Source organism: Berghia stephanieae, chromosome 14, assembly GCF_034508935.2.
Source record: "Berghia stephanieae isolate SIO BIC M18660-M18661 chromosome 14, UCSD_Bste_1.3, whole genome shotgun sequence".
NCBI classification, from domain to species: Eukaryota; Metazoa; Mollusca; class Gastropoda; order Nudibranchia; family Aeolidiidae; genus Berghia; species Berghia stephanieae.
Genome location: NC_088373.1, coordinates 10,525,433 through 10,537,932, shown reverse-complemented (window position 1 = coordinate 10,537,932; position 12,500 = coordinate 10,525,433). Strand labels below are relative to the sequence as shown.

General features: G+C 37.4%; 1 long non-coding RNA gene across 1 annotated transcript in view; it reads right to left on the bottom strand.

Moving 5' to 3' along the window:
- The window catches only part of LOC144959691 (uncharacterized), a 336,578-nt gene that overhangs the window by 250,893 nt on the left and 73,185 nt on the right, over nt 1-12,500 (bottom strand). The window contains exon 2 of the long non-coding RNA XR_013642650.1: nt 10,536-11,154. This is a non-coding gene — a long non-coding RNA (uncharacterized LOC144959691). The remainder of the gene's footprint in view (nt 1-10,535; nt 11,155-12,500) is intronic.

Below are 12,500 nucleotides of genomic sequence, written 5' to 3'. Positions count from 1 at the left end.
CCCGACAATATGCGGCAAAGCGTGGGGAGTGAACCTGAGACTCAGTGAAGTATACACCAGTGGGGAGTGAACCTGAGACTACGGTTTTCGGCGGGCTTCAGCTAGTTTCATATAAAAGCAATTACTTTTTTACGAAACCCGACTAATCCTGGCAATATCCGAGAAAGTTATGGGTAGAAGGCAAAAGTGGGGAGTGAACCTGAGATTCGTGGAAGTAAACACCAGTGAGGAGTGAACCTGGGACTGGGTTTCGGCGGGTTTTGTAAAAAAAAAGCAATTACTTTTTGTTTACAAAATGCGCCAAATCCCAACAAAATGGGGCAAAGTTATGGAAAGTAGGCAAATAATGGGGAGTGAACCTGAGACTAAGGGAAGTGTACACCAGTGGGGAGTGAACCTGAGACTCTGGTTTTCAGCGGGTTTCAGCGAGTTTCATATAAAAGCAATTACTCTTTTACGAAACCCGACGAAACCTGGCAATATCTGAGAAAGTTATGGGAAGTAGAGTGGGGAGTGAACCTGAGATTCATGGAAGTGTACACCAGTGGGGAGTGAACCTGAGACTCTGGTTTTCGGCGGGTTTCAACGAGTTTCACATAAGAGCAATTACTTTATTATGAGACCCGGCAATATCCGACAAAGTTGTGGGAAGTAGGCAACAGTGTGGAGTGAACCTGAGACTCAGGGAAGTGTACACCAGTGGGGAGTGAACCTGAAACTATGGTTTTTGGTGGATTTCAGCGAGTTTCACATAAAAGCAATTACTTTTTTTACGAAATCCGGCAATATCCGACAAAGTTGTGAGAAGTAGGCAACAGTGGGGAGTGAACCTGAGACTCAGGGAAGTGTACACCAGTGGGGAGTGAACCTGAGACTATGGTTTTCGGCAGGTTTCAGCGAGTTTCACATAAAAGCAATTACTTTTTTACGAAGCCCGGCAATATTCGACAGTTATGGGAAGTAGGCAACAGTGGGGAGTTAACTTGAGATTCAAGGAAGTGTACACCAGTAGGGAGTGAACCTGAGACTCTGGTTTTCGGCGGGTTTCAGCGAGTTTCATATAAAAGCAATTACTTTTTTTACGAAACCCGACAAAACATGGCAATATCCGACAAACTTATTGAAGCAGGCAACAGTGGGGGGTGATCCTGAGATTCAGGGAAGTGTACACTTGTGGGGAGTGAACCTGGGACTCTGGATTTTGTAAAAAAAAGCAATACCAAGGGGGAGGGGGGATTACTTATTTACGAAACCCGCCAAAACCCGACAAAGTTATGGGAAGCAGGCAGCAGTGGGGAGTGAATCTGGGATTTGGACACTGATGAGGATTGAACCTGGGACTGCGAAAGGCTGATTCCAGTTTACAGTGAGCTCAGAATGTACTTTTATTTCGAAACCTACCGAAATTTTCAAAAGTTATGGGAAGTGGGCACCATTGGGCAATGAACCGGGACTCAGGGAAGTGCACACCGGTTGGGAGTGAACCTGGGACTGTGAGAAGAGGATATCAGTGGGAAATGAAGCCGGACTATGGGAGATGGGTACCAGACGAGAATGAAGCAATTACTTTTTTACGAAATCCGCCAAAAAACCATAGACTTAGGTTTACTCCCCAATAGTGTACACTTCCCTGAATCTCCGGTTCACTTCCCCACTGTTGCCTACTTTCTTTCCATAACTTTGTCGGATATTGTCGGGTTTCGTAAAAAAGTAATTGCTTTTTTTTTTACGAAACCCAGCCCCAGGTTCACTCCCCAACGGTGTACACTTCCCTGAGTCCCAGGTTCACTCCCCACTGCTGCCTACTTCCCATAACTTTGTCGGGTATCGGCGTGTTTTGGCAGGTTTCGTAAAAAAAGAAACACCCCTAACAATACCACGTGTATTCAGTAAATAGATGTCAATTGTAGTCTAATATTCAGTATCTATTTAAATGATTATTATTATTATTATTATTATTATTATTATTATTATTATTATTATTATTATTATTATTATTATTATTATTATTATTATTATTATTATTATTATTATTATTATTATTATCACGTAAATTTTAATATAGTACGGCAATTAATTCACGGAAGTACATCGCTCAATTAATAATGGCAGAAAGTCTGGCCACATATTTATAATGAATCGGGTTTGCCTTAGATGACAAAACAAACAAACAAACAAAAAACAAGAACAACAACAACAACAACAACAACAAATGAGACAAACAGAAAAAAAACAAGATTTTAAAAAATAATGAACAATAGAAGAGCACAATAATGAAAAACAACAACGAATGATAACACATAAAAGATATTCGTAATAAATCGATAACTGATTAAATTACTCCAACTACTTGATTAAAAAAAAATAATCATCATAATCATAATAGTGATGATGACGATTACAACAACAATAATAATAATAATAATAATAATAATAATAATAATAATAATAATAATAATAATAATAATAATAATAATAATAATAATAATAATAATAATAATAATAATAATAAAAGTACAATAGTATAATATCAACATTAAAGTATATTACAAGCAAATAAAATTATAAAAACAAAAGTTTAAAAAATATCAATAGACAGAAGGAATTTAAAAAAATAATGGGAAAAAAAAAAAAAGTTACCCCTACCGGGATTTGAACTCTCGAACCTTAAAACTCAGAGTCAAACAGCTTATATCCACCAAGCCATGGTGTCACTGAACTCTTAGTGACATTTAATCATGTCTATTTAGACATTTAAAAATGGATTTGAATGCCACTCTTATTTTGATATTTTGAACTATTTTAATTGCATAAAAGCAGAAATTTAAAAAAAATTACGATCAAAATATTTTTACAGCTTTGAATCGGGCTGTCAGTTAGTGCATGTGTTCAATCTGGAAGTAGGTCAGCAGTTCATTTCCATTCAACCGAGATTGTCGCACTTTTCACTCTCTCTATAAAAAAGAGTTCCTTATGGATACTGAATAGTGGCAAAGCACTATTCAGTATCTGATACTGAATAACCACTTCCAACACAAAACACTGCACAGATTATCCCAGTATGTTCAGCTAGCACTCCATTCCTTTTATCAATCAATGTCAAAATTTTAACAAAAAGATCGCTTCGAAATGACGAACAAATTTATTTTCCTATTTCGTGGTATCTTTTGTTAAAAGTAAAAGAAAAATATCAAATTATAAAGAATATTGAGTGCGGCAAATTATTGTCTCATAGCTTTTGCAAATTTTAACAATAACAAAACCGCAATGTTCGTTGTCATATACTCGAGTTCGAAATGTTTACCAAACAAAACCCTACGCTATTAGACTCAAATGAATGGGCATTGCTCAAGTACTACCCCCCCCCCCCTCCCCTCTCCACGCACATACATACATACATACATACACGCATACACAAAAATACTAATTAAACAAAGAAAAAAAAGGAAACAAAACAACAATAACAAAAACAAAAAACAATAAACAAACAAACAAACAATCACAAAAGAAAAGAATAACAACAACAGTGCAACAAGTTTTATAAATAGATTTTTTTTAAAGATGGAGACGGGGGGGGGGGGGGGGGGGGGGGGGGGGGGGGGGGGGGGGGGGAGATTGAGAAGCTATAACATCGTTACTCACGTAATAGTTTAGCTAATTTGACAATCGATCACTGTTCATACATTTGGACATCAACATTAACAGGGAGCACACACACACACATACACACACACACACACACACATATATACACACACACGTACACACACATACCCGTGATGCCCCTTAACCGTGATGGTTTATTTTTTAATGGTGGCGCAAATTGATAACAATGATACAACACAGTGTATTTTTTAGAATGCAATCGTTGTAATGTTTTCATACCAATGCGATTATAAATCACCCAATAACTACTTGGAGATCGGGGCAAGTTACTAAACACACACACAGACACACACACAGACACACACATACACATACTTACACACATATACCCGCCCCAAAACCGCGATGCTTGTTGAATTGATAATCATGATAGGATACAATATATTCTTATAATACAACAGTTACATACGATGTTTTCATACCAATACAATTATAAATCACCCAATAACTACTTGTAGATCGGGGCAATTTACTAAACACACACACAGACACACACACACAGACACACACACATACACACATACTTACACACACATACCCGCCCCCAAACCGCGATGCTTGTTGATTTGTGGCGTAACTTGATAATCATGATACGATACAATATATTTTTACAATACAACAGTTACAACAATGTTTTCATATGTTATTCCAATGCGATTATAAATCACTAAATAACTACTCGTAGATCGGAACGATGTATTAAACACACACACACACACACACACACACACACACACACACTAAAATGATATCAAAATACCAATGCATAATAATTTCCCGTACTTTAAAAAAAAAAATAATAATAAATAAATAAAAAACGAAAAAACACGTATTTAAAATTTTGGCCAGAAAACTCGTCCTTCAAAAATTGATTGATTTAAATTACCCTCATCTTGGTAAAAAAAATATCTCAAACCTGGGACATCTCACGAAGTCCCAGGTTTGACGGCATTTGCCAAGATGAGGGTCATTTAAATCGATCGATAATAATAATATTATTTGAAGGACGAGTTTTCTGGCTAACATTTTAAATACGTGTTTTTGCCAGAATATTCCACTGTAAATCTTTATCCTTGATAGACTCTGACATCGTTAGTTCAGTTGTATTCACAACAATTCCTTTTTAGTCTCGCCCGTCTTCAAAGGGACGTCATGGAGTTTGAACTGAAGACTCCTTAGGTTTGATTTAGTGCAACACGCGTTTGTTTTTTTTCAATGCAATTCAAGCATTAACCCATTCCTTACCACCTGCAGCAAAATCGCCACATTTGTTACGACACAATATACATTTGTTCTTTTTCAGATTTATTTTGTACATCACAATGATCTTTGTTTAATCAATAAGAATATAAAGTTGTTTTGTAGAGAGCTTGTTTGAGTTTTAAAAAAAATCTATTTTTCTGCTGGGTAAGCCTGCCATTTTAGGAAAAAAATATTGGTAAGGAGAGAATTAAATGCTTTAAATTATCTCTTCCTTCTCATCCCCGCTATCCGTAAATCTCTCCATCTCCATCCCCCCCCCCCCAACCCCCACCCCCGTGCCATCCAAAACTTTGTGATTTACCAGCGCCCAATCAAAATGGAAACAAAGCAATTTCACTGTCCTTTTGACGCTGCAGACATCGGGATAAGTAAATCCATGTGTATTTTTACTCCCAAAAAATATTTAAGTTATTCTCTCCTCCCGCTCCCCCCCCCCCTTATTTTATAAAAACCAATAAAAATATAACCAACCACATACTATATGAAGCGAAGTTTTAATAACCGGTATTAGTGTCAGTATGAATCAGATCCTGAAAAGTTGATTTAGAAGTAAAATGATAAGGAACACAAACTTCCGGTCTTTTGTAGTGTAAGAAATTGTTGTATTATCCACCATAATGAATTGGAATTAACCCCGATTTTAATTTCTATGGCTGAAAATTCGATTTCCAACACCTGTCTCACCTGTCAGACATAAAGCCCATCCAGACATAACAGTACCAATCCCATCCAACCACAGCAGTACCTAGCCAGTCAGACACAACAGCACGTAATTCACACAGAAACTATGCGCATTCTGACATAACAGCACCTAACTCATTCATACATTACATCACCTAACTCATCCAGACATAACAGCAACTAACTCACCCAGACATTACAGCACCTAACTCATCCATAAATAACAGCACTTAACTCATCCAGACATAATAACACCTAACTCATCCAGACATAACAGCACCTAACTCATTCATACATTACAGCACGTAACTCATCCAGACATAACAGCAACTAACTCACCCAGACATTACAGCACCTAACTCATCCATAAATAACAGCACCTAACTCATCCAGACATTACAACACCTAACTCATCCAGACAAAACAGCACCTAACTCACCCAGACATTACAGCACCTATCTCATCCAGACATTACAGCACCTAACTCATCCAGACATTACAGCACCTAACTCACCCATACATTACAGCACCTCACTCACCCAGACATTACAGCACCTAACTCATCCAGACATAACAGCACCTAACTCATCCAGACATTACAGCACCTAACTCATCTAGACATAACAGCACCTAACTCACCCAGACATTACAACACGTAACTCACCCAGACATTACAGCACCTAACTCATCCAAACATTACAGCACCTAACTCATCCAGACATAACAGCACCTAACTCACCCAGACATTACAGCACCTAACTCATCCATACATAACAGCACCTAACTCACCCAGACATTACAGCACCTATCTCATCCAGACATTACAGCACCTAACTCATCCAGAGATAACAGCACCTACTCATCCAGACATAACAGCACCTACTCATCCAGACATAACAGCACCTACTCATCCAGACATTACACTACCAATCCCATCCAACCACAACAGCACCTAGCCAGTCAGACATAACAGCACCTAATTCATACAGACACAATGCGCATCCTGACATAACAGCACCAAACTCATCCAGACACAGCAGCACCAAACTCATCGGGACACAATGACACCTTCAGACGATGGGCCACATTATATCGTGTGACCCATCATATCAAACAGGTTTTGTATCAGGGGTAATTAATTAAGATGCTGAAAATTGAATCCACAGCCAGAAATACTAGAGCTGATGTAAGCCAACGTGTATTCCATGTGTTATACAGGTCTGATAACCAAAATTGTTATGGACTCATTGTTATAATGAAGACTCTATCAAACAAACGCAAAACATTGTCCATTACAACAATGTTAAATCAAGTATAACAATTGTGTCCGGTTAATGGACCTTAAAATATCGGTACGTCGGTTTAAGCTCAATTAGTTTTATTTAGGAAAAAGAAATAGGTTTCTTACACTTGAAATAATTACTCCCTTTTGCTACAGTATCATTAGATCATAAGATATCGTCGCCTAGGCATTCCACAAAGGAATATAGATAATTCATCAAACAAGATGTCCGATGTTAACAGGAATCACCCATGTTGTCCAAGTGAGCAAATTGGGGGTGTATAATCTTGCCCAAGGAAGAAAACGAAAGTGCCTCAAGCAGGGCTCGAACCCGGGACCTTCCGGGTGACAGTGCAACGCATTAACCACTCCGCCAATAGTATACGCCATCTAAATGTTATGTTTGTTTTGTTTTGTTTTGTTTTTTAAATCTCTTTCCCCCTATTTTTACTTAGATTTTTGTTTTGATGTATCAAGTTTAGATTATTTGAATGGAGTTTTTTGTTGAAAAAGATGAAAGATCATAGAATTCTATACACGCACGGGAGAGATTTACACGGTTGTCTAAACAGTCGAGTTCCGCGAAGCAAGAAGAATTACGAGCACTCCATGACTCTTTCCTATCAAAAGTCTTTTCAAATCTCGCGGTTTATCGCGTCAAATTGCGATAGAGATTTAACACAAGCTTTCTTACAGAGAGAAAACGGTATATCCCTCTTCTATATTTCTATTTCTACACGTCTGTCACTGCCCTTTTTGTGTCAACGGCGGAAGAGAATGGAATAGAACAGACAAACAAATTATTAACACGAATTAACAGTTTTAAATCGGCGATCTGACAAAAGCACGACAGGGTTGCCAGATGTGTTCCTTTGTCCAGAAAAAACGGCGATGTTATGTTATTTTCACGACAAAAGTATACCTTGCCTTATTTGATTATATTCGTGAAAACGTAGATTGTTTATGAACACCGGCTATAACATTATTATTCTAATGTATTGTAATAGGCGTAGTTTCTTTTTTATCTTCTTGTAGACGAAAGGCAGTGTGATCTATGCGTTTGTATAATAATATGTATATAGAACTGCTTGTCTCGTGGGAAGAGTTTTATTAACACTTGACTGTATTATCCTTATACATTGTAATAGGCGTTTTTTTTTTCTTGTAGAAGAAAGGCAGCATAAGCTATGCTTTCGTATATCATGTGTAAAGTACTGCAGGCACTGTCTCGAATGGCGTTGGAGGTTACACGCCCTAATAGTTGTAAATGGTTTTTATATCAAATTTAACGCAAACGTTGTAAAGGGATGAGATGAGGTAAAACGTTACAATAACAAACAATTTAACATCGTAAATGGCTATAGGGTTGGGTTTCTCTCTCTCTCTCTCTCTCTCTCTCTCTCTCTCTCTCTCTCTCTTCTCTCTCTCGCTCTCTCTCTCTCTCTCTCTCTCTCTCTCTTTCATAATTATAATAATATATTCATCGTTCTAATTATGATCATGTGACACATTGCATCAATCGGACATAATGGTGTACCAGGTGTCGTATAGACAGTATGCGCTTGGCTAAGAAGCTCACAGCATTGCCATCCGGAAGTGTAGCGGACCAACACACAAAACTATGTGTAACGTTGAACGTATATAAATATATAGTCTGGTTAATACAGTTTAGTGAGAATTACTCATAAACGCGGATGGCAAAAAGCAATAACAAAGACCCGAGTGACGTCAACTTCGTTCTATCGATAGTGACACTTGAAAATGTTTTAATCTGTAATCAGAATCAAATTTTAGCGACGCTGTGTTGTTTTTTTTTTTGTTTTTTTTTTTTGGATTTTTTTTTTAACCTCACCTTAAGTGTTTAAGTAGGACGAAATGGCATAGTGGTCAGGGCATTGCACTGTGATAAGGAAGGTCTCGGGCTCGAGCCCCGCTTTACGCACTTTCGGGTTTTTTTTTCCATGGGCAAGATTATTAACCCCCAAATTTGACAACTTGGACAACATGGGTGATTCCTGTTGACATCAGACATCTTGTTTGATGGATTATCTATATTCCATCGTGGAATGCCGAGGCAACGATTTCTTACTATGTCGTGGCCGAAGGGCAAAATAATTTTTTAAAATGAATAATAAAATAATACATTTAATAAATTGAGCTTTTTATAGCGCAATATCCACAAAATGTGCTCAAAGCGCTTTACAATGGGTCCCTGGTCAACAGCAACATTTAACATGTAGGACGGGACATGTTAGGCGATATTACAATTTTTCGGACAAAGACAACGCTGTTAACGACAAGGTACTCATTTTACACCTGAGTGAGATAATGTGAGTAAAGAGCCTTTTCCAAGGACTCATCTATGCGCCGAGCGCGAGGCTCGAACCCCGGACCTTTCGATCCGAAAGCGAGTGTCATACCACAAGACCACATAGGCGAACATAAGAATGCTATACAATAATTCCCAACTTGACAATTCGACAATAATATTAAATAGTATTATAATGCGTTGTACAGATGTGACCGACAAAGTACTCATTTTAAAGAAAGTAAAATAGAAATAAAAATAGAAATAAAACTTAAAAGCAAACCAATTATCAAAACCCCATGCCCAAGATATTGAAAGAAAACAGTCTCAAGACAGACTGACTGGTTATCGAATCAAAGATGAAACATTAAAAGTCAAGAAAACAGTCAAGATAGACTCACTGATTATCGAATCAACGATGAAACATTAAAAGTCAAGAAAACAGTCAAGATAGACTGACTGGCTATCGAATCAAAGATGAAACATTAAAAGTCAAGAAAACAGTCAAGATGGACTGACTGATTATCGAATCAACGATGAAACATTAAAAGTCAAGAAAACAGTCAAGATAGACTGACTGGCTATCGAATCAAAGATGAAACATTAAAAGTCAAGAAAACAGTCAAGATAGACTGACTGGCTATCGAATCGACGATGAAGCATTAAAAGTCAAGAAAACAGTCAAGATAGACTGGCTATCGAATCAAAAATGTCAAGATAGACTGACTGGCTATCGAATCAAAGATGTAACATCAGAAGTCAAGAAAACAGTCAAGATAGACTGACTGGCTATCGAATCAAAGATGAAACATTAAAACTCAAGAAAACAGTCAAGATAGGCTGACTGGCTATCGAATCAAAGATGAAACATTAAAAGTCAAGAAAACAGTCAAGATAGACTGACTGGCTATCGAATCAAAGATAAAAGATTAAAGTCAAGAAAACAGTCAAGATAGACTGACTGGCTATCGAATCAAAGATAAAACATTAAAAGTCAAGAAAACAGTCAAGATAGACTGACTGGCTATCGAATCAAAGATAAAACATTAAAAGTCAAGAAAACAGTCAAGATAGACTGACTGGCTATCGAATCAAAGATAAAACATTAAAAGTCAAGAAAACAGTCAAGAGAGACTGACTGGTTATCAAGTCAAAGATGAAACATTAAAAGTCAAGAAAACAATCAAGATAGACTGACTGGTTATCGAATCAAAGATGAAACATTAAAAGTCAAGAAAACAGTCAAGATAGACTGACTGGTTATCGAATCAAAGATGAAACATTAAAGACTCCAACGTGTCAACAAAAAAGGCTGCTGTATCGAATTTGACTTACCCACTCGGTCCAAATCAACAAACATGAAGTTGGCGACTTCTGGGGAGAGTTCCTTTTTCAATTCCTTAGTTAACCGTTATCGCCCAGTAGATTGTACACAACAATGGCGTTACTGTTGAAGTTCTTCGCGGAGTTCATTGTCTCATACACTAAAATAGTCTTATAAAATACGATGTAAAATCGTTCGAATGTTCTCGTTTACGAATGCCTACATTATTTTACATTTCATAAAATTAGGAATTTGTTCCATGTGCTCTTCTATCAGAATTTAATTTAATTCATAATTTAAAAAAAAGTCAGTTGAATGATCAAAAGGAAAACTTTTTTCTCTTCATGTGATGAAGCAAATTGAAGAACTGGAGGTGGTTTTTTTTTCTTCTATGAAATAAGTATAAGAAATACCATAGATACAATGATCATTGAGCACACTGTTTATGTGATAGTTCTGAAAATGATGATGAATGTGTTCTTGGATGATGATACAGACAACGGTGACAACGACGACGATGATGAAGATGATAATGATGACGATGATGAAAAAAGTAGGGAGGATCCATTTTTGAATCGGGACGTGGCTACATCTTGATGAGGTCAGGGTCGGCTAGTACCAGACATGTATCTGAGGGAGAAAACAAAACAGGCAAGAAGAAAATCATGAATTCAATGGCATAAAGTATAAAGCATAATAAACATAATTAAGAAATTAAGGAGAAGGCACCAGTGTAAGATAAAGATCTGAACAAGTGTGTATGAAAAAGCAAGAAAGAAAAATAGAAGAAAAAAAAACCTTCCAAAAAAAACCAGTCTACCTCGACTGGGGATCGAACCTCAGACCTTCTGATTACCGGGCAGATGTGCTACCATTACACCATAGAGGCTCCCGATAGTTGGGACAATTTTAATACCTTTATTCTTCACAATGTGAACCCTCTATTGCATTAAACAAAACATGCATTTAACAAGAGGTAGACTGATTTTTTGGGATGACTTTTTTTTGTTCTATTTTTCCGTCTTGCTTTGTCTGGCACCTTTCATACACACTCACAAAGAATGCTTACACCAATCCCATTCAATCCATCACACAAACAAAGATCTACAGACCATCCAATCCATCATTTTCACAGTCATCCACCCTCAAACCGTTCACTTTGTCACACAGACTTCACACACCCCATCGATATCATCAAGGCATGCGTGAAAACGTCTATCCACCCAACCCACCTAGGTATAGACAGAATGAAGTTGACGTCTTTGTTATTGTTTTTTTGTTTTGTTTTTTTTCCCATCCACGTTTATGAGAAATTCACACTTAATCGGTATTAACCAGACTATAAAAGCTCATGGTTTCACAGAGTTGTGTGTGTTGGTCCGTTATACTTCCGGATGGCAATGTTATGCGCTTCTTAGCTAAGCGTATACTACATATACATCCTTTCAGTAGAATTTGGGGATATAGAGGCAATCACCGGGCAGACATAAATAATTGGCTTAACTACTTAAAGATCTGAACAAGTGTGTTTGAAAAGTGCCAGACAAAGCAAGAAAGAAAAATACAAGAAAAAAAAAACATCCCAAGAATCAGTCTACCACGACTGGGAATCGAACCTCAGACCTTCTGATTACCGATCAGACGTGCTACCATTCCATAACTGAGGCTCCCGATAGTTGGGGCAATTTTAATACGTTTATTCTTCACAAGGGTACGCGTTTTACGATGTGAACCCTCGCTTGCATCAAATTGCACATAGGCTACATTGAACACGAGAGGACGAGGACGAAGACATTTGAGTTGTTCCATTTTAAAACATCTTTTTGTTGTTAAAAATATCAAATTAAGAAATTAAGGAGCAGGCACCGGTGTAAGATAAAGAACTGAACAACCGGTAATCAGAAGGTCTGAAGTTCGATCCCCAGTCGAGGTGGACTGATTTTTTGGGATGGTTTTTTTTCATTCTTGTATTTTTC